Source organism: Leopardus geoffroyi, chromosome A2, assembly GCF_018350155.1.
Source record: "Leopardus geoffroyi isolate Oge1 chromosome A2, O.geoffroyi_Oge1_pat1.0, whole genome shotgun sequence".
Taxonomy (NCBI): domain Eukaryota; kingdom Metazoa; phylum Chordata; class Mammalia; order Carnivora; family Felidae; genus Leopardus; species Leopardus geoffroyi.
In genome coordinates, this window is record NC_059331.1 from 78,195,609 (window position 1) to 78,209,866 (window position 14,258).

The following is a 14,258-nucleotide window of genomic DNA, read 5'->3' on the forward strand; positions in this document are numbered from 1 at the left end:
CTTCTAAGAAGAGCAAAGGCCAGGAAGGATAAGAATCATTCAGCAGTGATCAACACTTGAAGAACTTGAGCTCTTGTGGTATAAAACATTTAGAAGGCCAGGCGATTCAAGAAAGTTTCTCCCATCTAATATTTTATTCAGATTAATTAGGGAACATGATATTGCCCTTAATGTGAGCCAGAAGAAAATACAGGTGGGAGACTTAATTACCCTTTCTCTGAAGGAATCGTGTGTTATTAATTCTGAATTCCAAAGATTTCACAAGGCGTCTGGCACATAAATGATAGTCATATTGAAAGAGAAAGTACATTATCTTGAAAGTAGATTGGGTACTTCTGGCCGTGACCTCACGGCATCTTAAGTGCTGAGGATGACTTCAAGTGGAAATGGGGGCGCTGTTTTGGAGGCCTTGCCAGGGAGTCCAGAGTAGGTGCTGTTCTAGCTAATACTTTTTCCTCTTGCCTATACAAGACTGGTCAATGTTATAATTGCACTGCCTGTCCTGATCTATTAAATAGAATCATGCAGTCTCTTCCATATCTTAGAATGATATCCCTTTCCTGGTGTGATTTGTTTGATTTTCATCTGCTCTATTGATGTTGGACATGGGGGAGGATCTTGAAACCCAGATATTGAACTGATGCCTTAAAATGTTAAGGGTTCCCAAGGAAGAAATAAAGTAGACCTCCCAAGATAAGCATCCCTAAATTAAAGACAAAAGTCAAAGAGGCAGGCTGATTTCTTTCTGATAACAGCCCTGGTTGTTATGGAGATGGGAGGGGGAGGAAACAGGATGGTGAAATGTTGCAGTGGAAGAAAGGGTTACTTATATAAGCTGGTGGCTTATAATATATCCCTTTAAGCTAGGCAGGAATCATGCTCAACCTAGTTCCCATGCTCTTTGGGAATCAAGGTATTAGTAATTTCCTAAAATTCTTCAAGCCTGATTGTTCTTTTTTTTGGTAACCTTACCCCAAAACTCTATAAGGTCACAGCTATTGATAAAGGCCCTGGGACTGATACATCACTCATTCTGATACACACTGTGGGACTTTCTCCATTTCCCTTTGATAAGCTAATGCTTGCAAATGCTTTTAAAATATGCCAAAAGGCACCTGGGCATATTTTTCTAATAGAACCAGGTAGTAGAGAGAGACTTGATACTAAATAACTGTAAGCAAAATAAGCCCAACCATTGCTCATAGAGCTGAAGAGCCCTCACCTTGACCTTTTAATGAATAGCAGGGGGCAGCTGGCAGGAAAGAATCCCCAGGCAGCAGCACCTGCTTCTTGAGAAGGTGCATGTGCAAGGTTCTTTAGAAAAAGGTTTCCAGGGAAACCATATAACTTCTATTCTGTTTTCTTAAATGTATTAAGCACTAAACGTGCCTACGAATGCTTGGAGTTCTCATTTGAAGTCAGGAGCTGCTGAAGAAGAGTGTTTTCATGAAACACACCTACATAGCCAGAAATCATTTTTATGCTTCCTTCACGAAATGTCAGCTGCATACTCAGCTGGGGAGAATTAAGTGACCTGGGTTCATCTGTGGGGTGAAAGATAGGGAAGATTAACTCCAGTTGCTTGAATTGCTTTTCTTCCCTGTTATTATGATGGTTACTAATAAACGATAGTAATGTTCAGATTCAGCAGCTGTGTCTTACCAGTTAGATCTTATGTACATTAGACTATGTAGAAAATGTTAATACCATAGAATGTCTTTCTGTATATTGTTTAATATGTAAAGAAATATTCAAGCAAGAAAAATCACAGAAAACTTGGCCGAAGTGTTTCTACACCTACATATTGCCTTTCATGGCCAAAGACCTTCAGACATTTGTGTGTTACCCTGCCCCTGTTTCCAGCGTGGTGGGGGGGGGGGGGGGGGGGGGTGGGTCCTGGCAGCCATGTTTTCACCAAGTGGCCCCGCCTCCCTGATCACAACTGATTGGCCTAGAGGTGGACAAGCTGAGCCAATCATAACCTTCAGTGTGGTTTAATTGGAACATGAAGATGCTGGAGGTTTAAATTAGATGTTCCTACGAGAGAGGGGATGAGACGTGGCCATTTAGCGACCTGCTCCACCCCGGCGAGGAGAGGGGGGTACGCAGGGAGAGAGAGACAAGCACACAGAGGAGAAAGGTAAGGCAGAGGGAGGGAGGGAAGGAGAGAGATTGGAAAGACTTTTGATGTTTTTCAGTTCCTGTTTCTTTGGGGAGCTTGGATATACTTCTTGATCCAAGGTTTTATGAGACAGATTTATATCCTTAAAATAAACCCCACCTCGTTCCTAAGTTAGAGTGGTTTTCTGTTACTTCCAATTAAAAGGCCTGTCATAGAACACCCAGCTTTGCTAGAATCAGCATTTACCACATTTCTTTCCATGGTCTGGGGGTGCGGGTTTTTGGTCTTGTCATTTCTGACTGCCTGGGTGCTGTGGTAGATGTCCTTTTGGCAGTATCACAAGGATGCTGACCTCCCACACTGGCCATTTAAGAGGTGGGTGTGTGGCTTTAGTCACACTCTTCACACTGGGTGTGGTTGGGTGATCTGCACAGAAATGCTGCTTCACACTCATGTGACGGGTTCTGGTGGGAGTGTCAGGGAGGCTTTTTATAGAACTGACACCGACCGAGCAGGCTGACCAGACAGGGACTAGAATTGAGGAGATTCAGGATTGTCCCTGGGAGGGAGAGCTCTGGGCAGAGAGGGACTTTTTGGTACAAAAACACCAAATAGTAGATATGGAAGGAACCCTATGCAGAGTCCAGCTCTACCTCTTTGTCTAGATGAGAATCTTGTTGCCCAGGGAGGCTGATTGGTTTGCCCTGGAGTGGAGCCTGGACTCCCCACCTCCAGCACAGTGTTCTTTCCCCATCCCCATTCTGCCACTAGCACTTTCTTAATGAAAAGAGTATTTAGATTCCTGTGTAAGGGAGGAAAAAAATTTTGTGTCCTCTTGAGTGTCTCCAGCTGGGCCTGGAATTAAAATGATATAAGCAGATTAACAGGTGAAATGCATACACATTTTATTAAATTTTTTTCATGTACATGGAGGGCTTCACAAGAGAATGAGGACCCAAAGAAGTGACCAGAACAGAAAGCTTTTATACCTTTTAGATAAGGAGATGAGGGGCACCTGGGTGGCTCAGTCAGTTAAGCATCTGACTCTTGATTTCGGCTCAGGTCGTGATCTCATGGTTTGTGAGTTCGAGCCCCACATTGGGCTCTTCTCTGATGGCGCAGAGCCTGCTTGGAATTCTATGTCTCCCCCTCTATCTCTGCCCCTCCCTTGCTCATGTTCTACTCTCTCTCTCTTAAAATAAATAAAACATTAAAAAAAATTTTTAAAGGGAAATGATGATACATTTGGGAACAAATGACAAGGCAAAGGGGTTTGGGTTGGGGGCAGTAAATTGTAGGGCAGTTCCTAAGAGATATATCGGTGAGGGAAGCTAGTGGAAGATGACTTATTTTAGTATATTTGTAGAGGTCCATTTCGGTGATGATTCCAAGACTGGTGATAAGGATGTGCTTCTCTTCCTGATATAAAGAGGGCACCTCTCTCATGGAAGCTTGTATAGAAAAGGGGAGGCCAGAGCATTCATGAATCTGCTGTTTCTTAAGTGCTTTCAGTTCCAAATAAACAATAAGCCAAAGTGGTATCTTTGGAGTGGCATGTTCTGAACTCCTTCCCTGGGCTCTTCTCTTATGCATTGTATTTGGAATATACATAAGAAAGTACTAATATGACATATATGGCTAAGGATTTTTATGGCCCTTGTAATGAAATTAGATATTTATTTTATTTTTAAGGCAAATTGAAGAAAAATATGAGTCCCTAGGTAATGAGAATGAGGTTGTTTTTTTTTTTTTTTTTTTCCAGTAGATTTGTATGTATGCTGTTTGTCTAACTTCAACCCAAGCTGTCTTAGCCTGTGTTTGCGCTCACAGCACATAAGCCATGTAACATGCCAGGGTCACCTGAACTTATTTCACATGGGTAGAAACATGATGAAATCTAAGTTTTGTCTTTGTGTCACAGGACCCCATTGATGACACCTAAGATTTCCACACTTCTTAAAACTTTTCTCCCTTGACCCTTAAATATTCCTTGTGAGGTTATGAACAACTGCTGTGTTCATGTCATGCCTGTGATGTCTGTCCTGGTTCACACCATTTGATCTCTTGACTAGCCTACTGCAGGGCCTTTCTGGCTTCTGGGGGAACACCTCTACTTCATTGGCCCCCAAAGACTGTCTCTAGAATTCCTTTTTTTATTTTGCACAGTTTTTTTCCCCCAGATTTGCACCCATTTCTGTTTCTTTTGAAAACGGCACTTGGATTTTCTGTTGAGGACTCACTCCCCCTTCAGTGAATAGAGTTTGGGTTGGGCTGATGCATGGGCACTACATTGCCCTGGCCCCGGCATTTATGATGGTAATGGGCGATCTAGATTATCCAGTAAGTTTCAGCACCAGACTCTTGAAGAGAAACCCTCTTGTCTCACAGAAGGCCCTAAGCCGCTGGGATGTAAATCATAAGCTGTTGATGAGTAACTTTGCTACAGCGTGGAGAGAATCCCCTTGAGAAAGAAGTCAAGAAGGGGAAGGTAGTGCTGAGAGATGATATCATTTATTCTTTGGCACCAGCTGAGCCTGAAGCCAGATGTACCTCTTTTCTTTCCAGTTGAGTGAACCAATACATTCTGTTTCACTGAAGCCAATTTGAATTGGGTTTCAGTCACTAGCAACCTAAAGCGTGCTGGCTAATGAATGGCCGGATTGCTCTTGTCCTTAAAAGGTAATCATGCTTTCCTATTACATGCAGAATGTATGTCATAAATCCAACCTCTTTTTGGTTTCAAGGCTTTTTATGATCTTCCCGCATTTTAGCCTTTGCTTCCCACTCTCTTGCCATCCAGCTGACACTTCCGTTGTCGTGCTGTAGCTAACATTTCTTGACGTACCTTACATTTTTACACCTCACTTTTTGTCTCTGCTGCTCCTACCCTCACCCCATCTGGAATGCTTTTACCCACATGGTGAGATCCTATTTATTCCTCAAAACCACACTCAAATGTTCCCTTCATTAGAAAGCCTTTTCTGGTCCCTTAGTCAGAATTAATTTTTGGCGCCTTTCTATTTTCTCCACTCTTTACATATACCCCTATTACAACACGTCACAGCCTGCCTTGCCTCTCTAGTTAAGAGGTCATCTTTGCATCCTCGTCTTTGCTCCCAAGCCTATAACAGAGCAGGTGGCCATTGGTTATGATGCTCCCTCACGGGTTTTCCTGACAGTCAAGTGTGACTGTGCCTGCTCCGTCCACCAGATGGTGCTTGACTTATTTTTGTTTCCTGGGTGATCCCAGGAGGGCGGAATGCCAAGCACACAGCGCATGCTGAATAAAGGTCTGATAGATATGATGGATTTGGTCTCACTTTGAAATGCTCTTACATGTTTATCAGTGATTTTCATGTAGATTTTGGTGATACTGAACCAATTTGAAAGTCCAGTTTCATTGAAGGGCCATAATGGCTGGTAAGAGAGTGGCAGCTCCCAGCCTGTACTGACTTCCCTTCTTAGAGATTCCATTTGGTTTGATGATTGCTGTTGAACTTGTATCTTTGAATAAACTGGAAGGTAGGAGGGAGAGAATGAGAAGAAAAATGTGGGAATGCCACTTTATAAAACATAGTTCAGTGGGAGCTCCCCTTCTTTCCTCCTCCTCTTCCCTCCTCCTCTCCCCTCCTCCTTCCCCTCCCCCTCTGCTCCCTCCTCCCCCCTCCTCCCCCCTCCTCCTTCCCCTCCCCTTCTGCTCCCTCCTCCCCCTCTTCCTCCTTCTCCCTCTCCCCCTCTTCTTCCACCTCCTCCTCCTCCTCTTCCTCTTCTTCCTCCTTGCTAGGGTACTTGAGCACAGCTCTAAGATCCATGAAAAACAAGCTTATATTTAAAAAGTGAGATATCTACATATGTATGTAAAACATGCATGGGTATTAGTTATGTCTTTGCATTTATATGTATATGTCAAACTTTTTGGTCTACAGGTTTCCCAACAAGGCTGAAAGTAACAGACTTTATACACATGGATTGTTCTTGGATTAGTGGATGCAGCTGCTGTTTACAAATCCTGGTGATGTTTATGACTCTGCTGTTTTTAGATTCAACTAGCATTGCCAAGCAGCTACTCTGTGCCAGGCACTGTGCTAAGTTCATTCACATATATTAATTCTTTTGTCTTTTTTAATCCTTAAAACACTCTGAAATCTATTAGTTATCTATTGCTACACAATAAATTACTCTAAAACTTTGTGGCTTAAAACCGAAACATTTATTATCTCATGGCCTCCGTATCAGGAATCCAGGCATGGCTTAGCTGAGTCCTCTGGCTCTGGATCTCTCACAAGACTTGACTTGAAAAGACACTTTTCCCAGCTCATTTATGTGGTTGGTGGCAGAATTCACTTCGTTTCTTACCGTGGGCCAGAGGCCTCCCTGGATTCCTTGCCATGTAGATCTCTCCAGAGAGTGGCTCACAACATAGTGGGTGGCTTCATCAAACTGAAAAGGTGGGAAAGAGAAAGCTAGAAATGCCAGTATGATGAAACTCATAGGCTTTTAGAACCCAATCTTGAAAGTGATGTTGCATCATCTTTGCTATATTTTATTTGTTAGAAGCAACTCAGTAGACCCAGTTCATACTCATGGGGAAAGAATCCCACAAGGGTGTAACATCAGGAGTCAGAGATCATAGGGGACCATACTGGAGGTCTACCTACCACAGATAGTTTAATTCCCATTTTACAGATGAGAAAATTGAGATGCCATTAGAAAAAACAAAGATGATATATACATACACATATATGGATTGATGAAAATTCATGTCTTTGGGTAGTATTTCTCAGGTGCAGATTGGTACATATTTTCAGCCTTCTTATTGCTTTGACATTCCCTACCAACCCACAGAATCTGCCTCTGTGTCCTATAGAACCTTGTTATGCAAAGTGTGGTTTGGGGACCAGAAGCATCGGCTTCCCCTGGAAGCTTGTTGGAGAGACAGAACCCCAGGCCCTGTCCTACACTATGGAATCAGAATATGTATCCCTAGTGATTTATGTGCACGTTCGGAGACACGCTGCTCTAGAACGTCTCTCTTCTAGATTCTCTGATGACTTCAGGGGTTCCTGTGTTTGTCTGTCTGTTGGCACTGCTAGTTGCTTGCCCTTCGGCAGCAGTGGGGAATATTACAATCTACCTCTGCACTATTTCAAAACCAGAGGAAATGAAGGCTACTTGTCATCTATTATCTTATATAAACAACAAGGTAAGAGTAATAATGGGTCTTTCTCAATAATCTAAGACAGAACAGGAGCCATGGGCATGCATTGTCACAGACAGCAGACAAAAGTGAAAGTTGGCATTTGACTCTAGAGTGAACCATAGCAAACCTGTCCAGCAAATGGACCTCCCTAAATTATATTTTATTTAGGCAATCTAGATGAATCTCCAAAATATCATACTATGTGAACAAAAGACCACATATTGCATGATTCCATTTATATGCAGTTCTAGAAAAGGCAAAACTATAGTGACAGAAAGCATTTCAGTGAAGACATGGGAAGAAATTTACTACATGCAGGCCTGAGGGGGCTTTTTGGTGATGGGGCCGTGCTGGATCTTGGCTGTGGTGATACATGGATATATGGGTGTGTACGTGTGTCAAACTTATCACACGATACATTTAAATGGCTGAATTGTATTTTATATAAATTAACTTTCCATAAAGTTCACGGGGAGGGGGAAAGTGAATAGGAGTTAATGGCCTTGTCAATTGGTTCCAGGCCCTCTAACTTTCCTTAGGCCCAGACAGAACCCATGGATAATGTACACTGATTCGATTAACTGGTCAGAGAAGGATGTTGTTTAAAAGATTTCCTTGGTATCTGATGTTGACATAGAGTGGAAATTATTTCTCCTTTGAAGTCATACTGGGAGGATGTCATATTTATAAAGTCATTAAGATTTCCATCATTTACTTCTAGAAGTCATTCCAAGGATGATGCCTTAGAACTTTTGATTTCTTGAGATTCTTCAGCCTTCCTTGAAAAGGAACACGGAAACGATGGCTTTTGTTTATTGAGCAAACACTCCAGACATTCCAGTTAATGCTTCACTTTCATTATTTATTAAAAAACATTTTTTTAATGTTTGTTTATTTTTTTTTTTAATTTTTTTTTCAACGTTTATTTATTTTTTGGGACAGAGAGAGACAGAGCATGAACGGGGGAGGGGCAGAGAGAGAGGGAGACACAGAATCGGAAACAGGCTCCAGGCTCTGAGCCATCAGCCCAGAGCCTGACGCGGGGCTCGAACCCACGGACCACGAGATCGTGACCTGGCTGAAGTCGGACGCTTAACCGACTGCGCCACCCAGGCGCCCCTAATGTTTGTTTATTTTTGAGAGAGAGAGAGACAAACAGAGCGAGAACAGGGGAGGGACAAAGAGAGAGGGAGACACAGAATCTGAAGCAGGCTCCAGGCTCTGAGCTGTCAGCACAGAGCCTGATGCGGGCTCTAACTCATGAACTGCGAGATCATGACCTGAGCCAAAGTCAGTCACTTAACTGATTGAGCCGCCCAGACACCCCTCACTTTCACGATTTCATTTAATCTGCACAGCAGTTCTGTGAAAGAGGTACCACTCTCTACCCAGTTTATGGAGGAGAGAGCTGAAGCTTAGCAAGATTAGACAACTCTTTCAGGTGGACAGTTTGTACTGAATTTGGAATGATCAAATGCCAGAGCCACTGATCTACCCTCTTTCCTGCCTCACCTACTCTGAACTGCTACTGTGGCATCTGGTTGACTTTAAAGTGGATTATCCCCCAGTTACTGGCTTATGGTCCATTCTGCATCCACAGCCACACACACTCACCCTGGCTTTCCACTAGGGTATCTCAAGTCTCAGACTCCTTTAAATCTGTATAGGTTAAAGGAGTCAAACTCCTCTACCAGTTGAAAACCTACAGAATGTGCTTTGCCATGATAAACAATTACTGCCTAAGCAAGGGGTTGCTTCAAAATTGAGAAATTAGTGGGGCACTGGGGTGGCTCAGTCAGTTAAGCGGCTGACTCTTGATTTCAGCTCAGGTCATGATCTCACAGTTCATGAGTTTGAGCCCTGCATCAGGCTCCATGCTGACAGTGTGGAGCCTGCTTGGATTCTCTCTCCCACTCCCTCTCCCTCTTCTTCTCCCTCTCCCTCCCCGCCCCCGCCCTTCCCTGCCTCTCTCTCCTCCCCTGTCTCTAAATAAATAAATAAACATAAAAAAAATTTAAAAATACTGAGAAATTGTCTCTTCTGGTTTCTAGAGCCATGGATTGGGGAAAGAGAGCCAGGGAGAACTCAGGGATTTGGCAGTGGTTTGTGGCCACAGGATTTTCCCAGTGGAGGCCCTGGTAATTTTGTAGAACAGGTGTTTGGCGATGATACAAAGAAAGGCATGGGGTGGGGGTGCTAGGGACCAGTATGGCTTTGGCTGCCATATACATCTGGTAATGGGAGGTTCTGTTCAGCCACAACCCTGCATGTGGCTGGAAATGGTGGGGGTCATGGTGGGCACATCTCTGAAGAGAATAGGGACCCATTTTAACACTTAAGTGTAATCAGAAGAATTCTGAGTTTGATTCTCTGCGTATAAAACTTGTCAGAGGGCTGGCCACCCACTACGAGATACAGAGGGGCTGCAGGTAAATTCTATGTTCCTTTTTACGTCCCTGTCTCCATCACATCCTCCAAATTGAATGACCGGTGCATTATAAACCCAGACTCAGAGCCCAGCTCCCAGAAGGAAAACGTCATACCAAAGCCACAGGCAGTGAGATTTAATTTGTACTAATGAGTGAATGCATAGAAAAAATTCTGGCACTCCCCAAGAAGTGAAAATGAGGTGCTTTGCACCTCCAAGGGGAACGTCATGTGTGAGCTAGAGAGCTCAGTGTAGAAGATTTGCAGAGCTGACAGGAGCTGGCCCGGGCAAGGCATCCCTTACTGACTAAACAGACAGCATCCTTGGAGGCCTCTCTTCTCTAAAAGCATTATCATTTTAGGGGATGGATCAGGCTGGCATTAGTGTACCAAAGATCACAATCAGGTAGGGTTGAGTAAGACAGGAAACTTTGACACGGTCATTTGTATGCCAGAAAGTTTTGACAACAGCTTGGCCATCACTCCTTGACAACTGCTGACTTCATGGGATTTTTTTCCCTTAGAGAAACAAAATTTTCTGAGCTTTTAGTGAGGCTTGATGTAAGCTAAAGGATATGATTATCGTGTAGACTGTATTGTTTTCCCAAAATTAAAATACCATTTTTCCCTTTTTAAAAAATTTAAAAATATAGCATCAAGTTTCCCAAAACCCGAGAGAAAAAAAAAATAAATGTAGGGTAAAAAAAATCACGATTGACAGTTTGGTGTGAATATATTCTCCCAGCCTTTTAATGTTGCTATGAGCCTACATTTTTACCTGAATATGACTGTACTGCAACACTGGCCTGGTAACCACCTTGTTTCACTCAATTATGTCATAGATCTGCGTGGATGTTAATGCATTTTCATCTACCTTATCTTTTCAGGGGTTTCATTGTACTCCATTGTATGAATGTGATTTAATTAACCAATCCCCTATTGAGAGACTGTTAGGCCATTTCCAATTTTGGGTTGTATTATAAAGAATATTGGTAACTGGTTTTGTCTGTAAGTCTTTGCACACTTGTCCGATAGTTTCTAAAGGATAAATTCTTGGATGTGAACTTGCTGGGTAGGAGAATAGATATCCTCTTTGTCTGTTGTTTTTTTAAGTTGATTTATTGGGGCTCCTGGGTGGCTCAGTCAGTTAACCCTCTTACTCTTGATTTCAGCTTAGGTCGTGATCTCATAGTTCCTGAGATCAAGCCCCACATCGGGCTCCCCACTGTCTTTGCCCATACCCAGCTCACTCTCTTGTGTGTGAGTCGGGGAGGAGATGAGCAAGAGAGAGAGAGAGAGAGAGAGAAAATCTCAAGCAGGCTCCACACTCGGCATGGAGCATCTAGATCATGATTGAAAGATCACAACCTGAGCTGTTATCAAGAGTCAGATGCTTGGGGCGCCTGGGTGGTGCAGTCGGTTAAGCGTCCAACTCTTGATCTGGGCTCAGGTCATGATCTCACAGTTTGTGAGTTCAAGCCCTGCAGCGGGCTCTCACTGATGCTGCAGAGCCTGCTTGGAATTCTGTCTCTACTTCTCTCTGACCCTATCCCGTTTGTGCGCTCTCTCTCTTTCTCAAAAAAAAAAAAAAAAAAAAAAAAAAAAGTCAGATGCTCAACAGACTGAGCCACCCCAATATCTTCTTAATTTTGATAAAATGTGACAAAATGCCATGCATAAATTTTATCAACTTGCTCTGTTTTCAAGAGTGTGCTAGAGTATTCTTTCTTCCAAATTATCACCAACTCTCAGTATTACCAATCTTTCCTAATCTGATGGTGAAAAGACACTTAAATTATCTTAATTTGCATTTGCTTCATCAGCAGTGATTTGGGGTTCTTGTCATATGGTTATTGGCCACATGTATTTTTTTGGTGAATTCAACATTTTCTGATAAGGTATTCATTTTTTACTTATTGAATTATTACAGCTTTTTATATATTAAGTATATTAGCACTTTGTCACATATTTTGCACTCAATTAAGTCTTTTTGGTAACAGTAGAAAGCATCAAACAGGTTTACTTACATAAACTCTGCTCCTCCAAAAAGAAACCCCCACAAAACTGATGATTGTCGACACTCTATTAATTTCCTAGGGATGTCATAACAAAATATCACACACTGGGTGACTCAAAACAGTAGAAATTTATTCTTTCACAGTTCTAGAGGCTAGACATCTGCAAGTGTTGGCAGGGCCATACTCCCTTACAAGCTTCTAGGGTGGAACCCTTCCTTGCTTCTTCCGGCATCTGGTACCCCAGGTGTCCGTTGGCTGGTAGACACTATAATCTCTACCTCTATCACATTCTTTTTCCTTTTGAGTATGCCAGACATATTGAATCAGGGCTCACCATCATGACCTCACCTTAACTCTATTACATCTATAGAACCTAATTCAAATAAAATTACATTTACAGGGACCAAGGGTGAGGACTTCATCTTTTTGGGAGGACACAATTTGACCCACAAGACACAACCATTATGAGGTGTCTGCTATTGCCAGCAAACTATAAACCCTTTAAGGACTGAGGCTGGGTTGATTTTTTCCACATTCTAATCCCCAGTCCTCAGCACACAGTCTAGTAGGGCGGTGGGCACTCCATAAAGATTTTTTTTTCTTTCTTCTTTTTTTAATGTTTATTTATTTATTCTGAGAGAGAGAGAGAGAGGGAGAGACAGCAAGGGGGGGGAGGGCAGAGAGAAAATCCCAAGCAGACTCCATGCTATCAGCACAGAGCCCAATGTGGGGCTTGAACTCGAACTGTGAGATCATGACCTGAGCCCGTGTCAGGAGTCAGACTGACTGAGACAGCCAGGCACCATACTCCATAAAGATTTGTTAAGGAATCTGACTTTCAGGAATATCTGGACTTTCAGACATTAAAAGACGCGTACAGAGAATACAAGGCGTCGATTCTTTAATTTGAATTTACATTCAACGATTGTAATTGAAATGCAAATACAAGTGGGGAGAGCTGGACTGTCCAGAAGAGGAAATATCTCTTGACTTTCTGAATGAGCACCTTTGCCAAGGTGTGTGCTTTAGGCTCCCCTGGCATCTGTCCTAAATAATGAGTCCCTGCAAATATGCAGACAAGCACACAGATAAGAACCAGATTAATTGACCAGAATTATTAGGTTGGGTAAAACAGATATAAGATGGCAGAGTCCTTAAAAATCCAAAAACTTTTTTCTTCATGTTGTAAAATATAACTGGCAATTTATTTCATAGCCATGGCAAATAGAGCCTGGTTTGCCAAATGCCAGAACTTGCTCCAGAAATATACTTTCTGAATTATTTTTTGGCCCATATCAAAAAAATAATTTCCATTTACCTAGGATTCCCAGCCTCCAAATTATCCCACAGAATTCCCATATCTAACCTTTCTTTAATTTTTTTTTACGTTTATTTATTTTTGAGGGACAGAGGGAGACAGAGCACAAGTGGGGGAGGGGCAGAGAGAGAAAGACACAGAATCTGAAGCAGGCTCCAAGCTCAGAGCTGTCAGCACAGAGCCCAACGCGGGGCTCAAACTCACAAACCGCAAGATCATGAACTGGGCCGAAGTTGGATGCCCAACCGACTGAGCCACCCAGGCGCCCCTCTGGTCTTTCTTTAAAAAATGATTCATCTCCTATAAATATATACAGTTAATAAAGTTACCTTTTTAAAAGTCAAGAGTCTTCTCTAGGAATTTCTATATTTTATCTACGAGGTTTCCACTCCCTCATACTTTCACTAAAGGTAGTTGAATGGGGTCACATGGGGCTAGGTCTCGAACATCTGCTTTGCTCTCCTTTTAGTGGCCATTGTTCCAGTCCTAAATCAATGGGCCAGTGTTTTATGTCCAAATGTACAGCCACAGAAATGAGGTATTTTAATTAGAACATAAACAGCATTTCGATCTGGGCACTTTATCTGAACTCATACAGATGGAGTCCAAATGCAAAATTGAGCATCAAAGCCATTATTCAGATCTGTACGGCGCCAGCTTCACAGGCTTGTGACCTGTGCAGTGACTCATGGTCAGAAGTTCCTGTGCTTGGTTTCATGCTCTGCTGTTGCTCTCTTGAACTTCTTAATAATTTTTGAATGGCAGGCCCCACACTTTCATTTTGTACTGGGCTCTGCAAATCATGTATCCAGTCCTGGACATACATGAAAGCTGCTTTTACCCAAATCATCTGACCTGTAATCTCTGTTTTCATCTGGCAGTGAAGACAGAGTTGTGGGTAGTTCCCCCAAATCTCCTCCCAGGAGGAGATGACCCGAACTCTAGAACGTTTTCAAAGGTCTAAAAGCTGTGGGTCATGTGATTCAGTGTAAATAATGAACGGAAGAGGCACACAAAAGAAATTTTTGTCTGTAAGTCTAAAGAGTTAAAGTTCTACCTTCACTGAAATACAGAAGAATCAGGCCCAATGTGATGTGTGTCAGCATAACAAAAGAACTTGTCCATATGAAAATAGGGATGCCCATGTGCCAGCAAGCTAAATATAAATACATT

At 42.6% G+C, this 14,258-nt stretch overlaps 1 long non-coding RNA gene across 1 annotated transcript in view; it reads left to right on the top strand.

The window, feature by feature from the left end:
- The first annotated feature begins 1,974 nt into the window (after positions 1 to 1,974).
- LOC123606306 overlaps positions 1,975 to 14,258 on the top strand; it is a 29,652-nt gene continuing 17,368 nt past the window's right edge. Inside the window, exon 1 of the long non-coding RNA XR_006716219.1 lies at positions 1,975 to 2,140. This is a non-coding gene — a long non-coding RNA (uncharacterized LOC123606306). The remainder of the gene's footprint in view (positions 2,141 to 14,258) is intronic.